The sequence below is a fragment of the Salmo salar genome, chromosome ssa18 (genome assembly GCF_905237065.1).
Source record: "Salmo salar chromosome ssa18, Ssal_v3.1, whole genome shotgun sequence".
NCBI classification, from domain to species: Eukaryota; Metazoa; Chordata; class Actinopteri; order Salmoniformes; family Salmonidae; genus Salmo; species Salmo salar.
In genome coordinates this window covers 78,111,324-78,117,323 of record NC_059459.1, presented here as the reverse complement: position 1 = coordinate 78,117,323, position 6,000 = coordinate 78,111,324, and positions in this window count along the sequence as shown.

Here is a 6,000-nt window from a genome sequence, read left to right as displayed (position 1 = left end):
AATACCAGTGTTGCAGTACTGTTATGAGAGTATACAAAATACCAGTGTTGCAGTACTGTTATGAGAGTCTACAAAATACCAGTGTTGTAGTACTTTTATGAGAGTATACAAAATACTAGTGTTGTAATACTGTTATGAGAGTATACAAAATACTTGTGTTGTAGTACTGTTATGAGAGTATACAAAGTACCAGTGTTGTAGTACTGTTATGAGAGTCTACAAAATACCAGTGTTGCAGTACTGTTATGAGAGTATACAAAATATCAATGTTGCAGTACTGTTATGAGAGTATACAAAATACCAATGTTGCAGTACTGTTATGAGAGTATACAAAATACTAGTGTTGTAGTACTGTTATGAGAGTATACAATATACCAGTGTTGCAGTACTGTTATGAGAGTATACAAAATACCAGTGTTGCAGTACTGTTATGAGAGTATACAAAATACCAGTGTTGTAGTACTGTTATGAGAGTATACAAAATACTAGTGTTGTAGTACTGTTATGAGAGTATACAAAATACCAGTGTTGTAGTACTGTTATGAGAGTATACAAAATACCAGTGTTGTAGTACTGTTTTGAGAGTATACAAAATACCAATGTTGCAGTACTGTTATGAGAGTATACAAAATACCAATGTTGCAGTACTGTTATGAGAGTATACAAAATACCAGTGTTGTAGTACTGTTATGAGAGTCTACAAAATACTAGTGTTGTAGTACTGTTATGAGAGTCTACAAAATACTAGTGTTGCAGTACTGTTATGAGAGTATACAAAATACTAGTGTTGTAATACTGTTATGAGAGTCTACAAAATACTAGTGTTGTAGTACTGTTATGAGAGTATACAAAATACTAGTGTTGCAGTACTGTTATGAGAGTATACAAAATACCACTGTTGCAGTACTGTTATGAGAGTATACAAAATACCACTGTTGCAGTACTGTTATGAGAGTATACAAAATACCAGTGTTGCAGTACTGTTATGAGAGTCTACAAAATACCAGTGTTGTAGTACTTTTATGAGAGTATACAAAATACTAGTGTTGTAATACTGTTATGAGAGTATACAAAATACTTGTGTTGTAGTACTGTTATGAGAGTATACAAAGTACCAGTGTTGTAGTACTGTTATGAGAGTCTACAAAATACCAGTGTTGCAGTACTGTTATGAGAGTATACAAAATATCAATGTTGCAGTACTGTTATGAGAGTATACAAAATACCAATGTTGCAGTACTGTTATGAGAGTATACAAAATACTAGTGTTGTAGTACTGTTATGAGAGTATACAATATACCAGTGTTGCAGTACTGTTATGAGAGTATACAAAATACCAGTGTTGCAGTACTGTTATGAGAGTATACAAAATACCAGTGTTGTAGTACTGTTATGAGAGTATACAAAATACTAGTGTTGTAGTACTGTTATGAGAGTATACAAAATACCAGTGTTGTAGTACTGTTATGAGAGTATACAAAATACCAGTGTTGTAGTACTGTTTTGAGAGTATACAAAATACCAATGTTGCAGTACTGTTATGAGAGTATACAAAATACCAATGTTGCAGTACTGTTATGAGAGTATACAAAATACCAGTGTTGTAGTACTGTTATGAGAGTCTACAAAATACTAGTGTTGTAGTACTGTTATGAGAGTCTACAAAATACTAGTGTTGCAGTACTGTTATGAGAGTATACAAAATACCAGTGTTGTAGTACTGTTATGAGAGTCTACAAAATACTAGTGTTGTAGTACTGTTATGAGAGTCTACAAAATACTAGTGTTGCAGTACTGTTATGAGAGTCTACAAAATACTAGTGTTGTAGTACTGTTATGAAAGTCTACAAAATACTAGTGTTGTAGTACTGTTATGAGAGTCTACAAAATACTAGTGTTGCAGTACTGTTATGAGAGTATACAAAATACCAGTGTTGTAGTACTGTTATGAGAGTCTACAAAATACTAGTGTTGTAGTACTGTTATGAGAGTCTACAAAATACTAGTGTTGCAGTACTGTTATGAGAGTCTACAAAATACTAGTGTTGTAGTACTGTTATGAGAGTCTACAAAATACTAGTGTTGTAGTACTGTTATGAGAGTCTACAAAATACTAGTGTTGTAGTACTGTTATGAGAGTCTACAAAATACTAGTGTTGTAGTACTGTTATGAGAGTATACAAAATACTAGTGTTGTAGTACTGTTATGAGAGTATACAAAATACCAGTGTTGTAGTACTGTTATGAGAGTATACAAAATACTAGTGTTGTAGTACTGTTATGAGAGTATACAAAATACTAGTGTTGTAGTACTGTTATGAGAGTATACAAAATACTAGTGTTGTAGTACTGTTATGAGAGTATACAATATACCAGTGTTGTAGTACTGTTATGAGAGTCTACAAAATACTAGTGTTGTAGTACTGTTATGAGAGTATACAATATACCAGTGTTGTAGTACTGGATTGTGGTCTCGAAACCACGTATTGAGTGAGTCTGTCTTGACTCGGTCTTGTCTCGAGTTCAGATACATTTTGACTCTGTCTTGACTCGGTCTTGTCTCGAGTTCAGATACATTTTGACTCTGTCTTGACTCGGTCTCGGACAATGCGTTCTCGTAATTTCTTCCCGAGACCAGCTGAGTAGAAAACTCATAATCATCAACCCCTGTTCAGTCAACACATAAAACAGTGTCGCCAGGCCAGATACACACTTATTTTATGGCACATTTATAAAGTATGCTTCCTACTTTACTCATAACATTATTCTTTAGGGCTGTCCCCTACTAAAATAAATATTGGTAGACCAAGCATTTCGCTACACACGCAATAACATCCTGCTAAATATGTGTATGTGACCAATAACATCCTGCTAAATATGTGTATGTGACCAATAACTTCCTGCTAAATATGTGTATGTGACCAATAGCTTCCTGGTAAATATGTGTATGTGACCAATAACTTCCTGCTAAATATGTGTATGTGACCAATAACTTCCTGCTAAATATGTGTATGTGACCAATAGCTTCCTGGTAAATATGTGTATGTGACCAACAACAATTAGATTTGATGCCGGTATGTCTGGCACCAACTACCATACTCCGTTCAAAGGCACTTCAATCTTTTGTCTTTCCCATTCACCCTCTGAATGGCACACAAACACAATCCATGTCTCAATTGTCTCAAAGGCTTTAAAATCCTTCTTTAACCTGTCTCCTCCCCTTTATCTACACTGTTGAAGTGGATTTAACAAGTGACATCAATAAGGGATCATAACTTTCACCTGGATTCACCTGGATTCACATGGTCAGTCTATGTCATGGAAAGAGCAGGTGTTGTCAATGTTTTGTATACTCAGTGTACATGATTCATTTAAATGTCCAAAACATTGATGTTCCAGTCGCAGACTGCACCTTTAGCATGTCCCTAATAAAACTCCTCTTCACCTGCTTCTGCTTTCAGATCTATTTCTCAACTTACTTTATCAGTGCAGTAATAGCAAATGCTGTATAGCTAGCTGTACCAATAAATAAGACCCTATCCATCTGTGGTAATAGCTTCAAGCGACCACTAGATGGCGGTGTAAGACCACAACATTGTGCAAAATAGTACAGTATCGGTCAACCCAGTCCTAGGTTCCTGCAGCCACAGAGGAGCTTTTGAAGTGAACTCTGCACTCTACATTGTCTAGATATCAGCAGAGAGAGAGAGAGAGAGAGAGAGAGAGAGAGAGAGAGAGGCAGAGAGAGAAAGAGGGAAGAGTTTCATTCATAATTACACGACCTCATACATCTCTCCTTCTTCAGTCCATGTCTATCCTCCTCTCATCCCCCTTCTTTCTTCTCCCGCTCTCTCCCGCTCTCTCTGCTCCCACTCATCCTCTCTCTAAATCTCTCTTTCCCTTCCGCTCTCTTTCCTCTCCTCTCTTTTCTCCCTTCCCTTCTCAATAGGGGCTCCTGAGTGGCGCAGTGGTCTCAGACACTGCATCTCAGTGCTAGAGGTGTCACTACAGACACTGCATCTCAGTGCTAGAGGTGTCACTACAGACACTGCATCTCAGTGCTAGAGGTGTCACTACAGACACTGCATCTCAGAGCTAGAGGTGTCACTACAGTACCTGGTTAGTGTTCAGGCTGCATCACATCCGGCAGTGATTGGGAGTCCTATAGGGCGGTGCACAATTGGCCCATCGTTGGCCGGGGTAGGCTGTCATTGTAAATAAGAATTTGCTCTTAACTGACTTGCCTAGTTAAATAAAGGTAAAATGTATTTTTTTTTAAATAAAATGTTTTTTTATCCTTCCTCATCCTCTCTCTCGCTCTCTCGCTCTCTGTCTCTCTCTCCCTCATCCTCTCTCTCAACCACCAATCAGGGCAGTAGGAAATATGGCTCCGCCATTTCCTGGTTGCTAAAATTCTAATAGTTCTCCACATTTCAGTTTGTAACAAAACAAGCAAGTATAGAGTATAGAATCATTGTACCATCTAAACCGCTGTGAAATATATTTTCCATAACCAAACATATTGTATTTTCAGCTGTTTTAAGATGGTGTACAAAAAACAAAAGTTAAAGACACAAAAAAACGAACCTTAAGAACTTAATAAAAATTAGCATTTCTCTGATTTACTTATCTAATACTTCCTTTGGGAACAGAACACCTGTAGTGTGTCCGAAATGGCACCCTATTTCCGATGAGGACCCATAATGCTCTGATTGAAATGTAGTGCACTATTTTTTATCAGGACCCACAATGCTCTGGTTGAAAAGTAGTGCACTATATTAGGGTTAGGGTGCCGTTTTGGGACAGTACGCTCCGTTTGGGACAGTACCCTCCGTTTTGGGACAGTACCCTCCGTTTGGGACAGTACCCTCCGTTTGGGAGAGTACCCTCCGTTTGGGACAGTACCCTCCGTTTGGGACCCTCCGTTTGGGACAGTACCCTCCGTTTGGGACAGTACCCTCCATTTGGGACAGTACCCTCCGTTTGGGACAGTAACCTCCGTTTGGGACAGTACCCTCCGTTTGGGACAGTACCCTCCGTTTGGGACCCTCCGTTTGGGACAGTACCCTCCGTTTGGGACAGTACCCTCCGTTTGGGACCCTCCGTTTGGGACAGTACCCTCCGTTTGGGACAGTACCATCCGTTTTGGGACAGTATCCTCCGTTTGGGACAGTACCCTCCGTTTGGGACCCTCCGTTTGGGACAGTACCCTCCGTTTGGGACAGTACCCTCCGTTTGGGACAGTACCCTGTTGTAGAGAGATGGAAAGTGGTTAAGAGGGAGAAAGACAGAAAGTATATCCTCAGGAAAGGGTTGCTTATACACTATTTGTCCTGTTTCACCGCATGCAAAAGTGGGTAACCTGTACGTGTGTGAAATGGAAATATGTTTTTTGCATATCTCAACTCCCACTGAGAGTGGTGTCACAGCCAGGTACCAGGCATTATTGACCCTGGAGCAATTAGGGTTAAGTGCCTTGCTCAAGAGCACATTGACATATTTTTCCCATTGTCGGCTCGGGGATTCAAACTAGCAACCTTTCTGCTACTGGCCCAAATCTCTAACTGCTAGGCTACCTGTCGCCGTACCTGCCATCCTTCCATCTGTCCAATACTTTTCCTCACACGTTTTGACCTAATGCTGCTCAATCATGATATATATCATTTCAATATGTTCTGCCTGCGGATATGGAACTCTGAGCTGTTCACCGGATGTGCTGCCTTGAACTGCTGTTTTCAACTCTCTCTCCCCCTCTCTCTCTCTCTCTCTCTGTGTCTCTCTCTCTCTGTGTCTCTCTCTCTCCCTCTCTCTCTCCCTCTCTCTCTCTCGCTCTCTCGCTCTCTCTCTCCCTCTCTCTCCCTCCCTGTCTCTCGCTCTCTCTCCCTCTGTGTCTCTCTCTCTCCCTCTCTCTCTCTCTCTCCCTCTCCCTCCCTCTCTCCCTCTTTCTCTCTCTCCCTCTCTCTCCCCCTCTCTCTCTCCCTCTCTTTCTCTCTCTCTCCC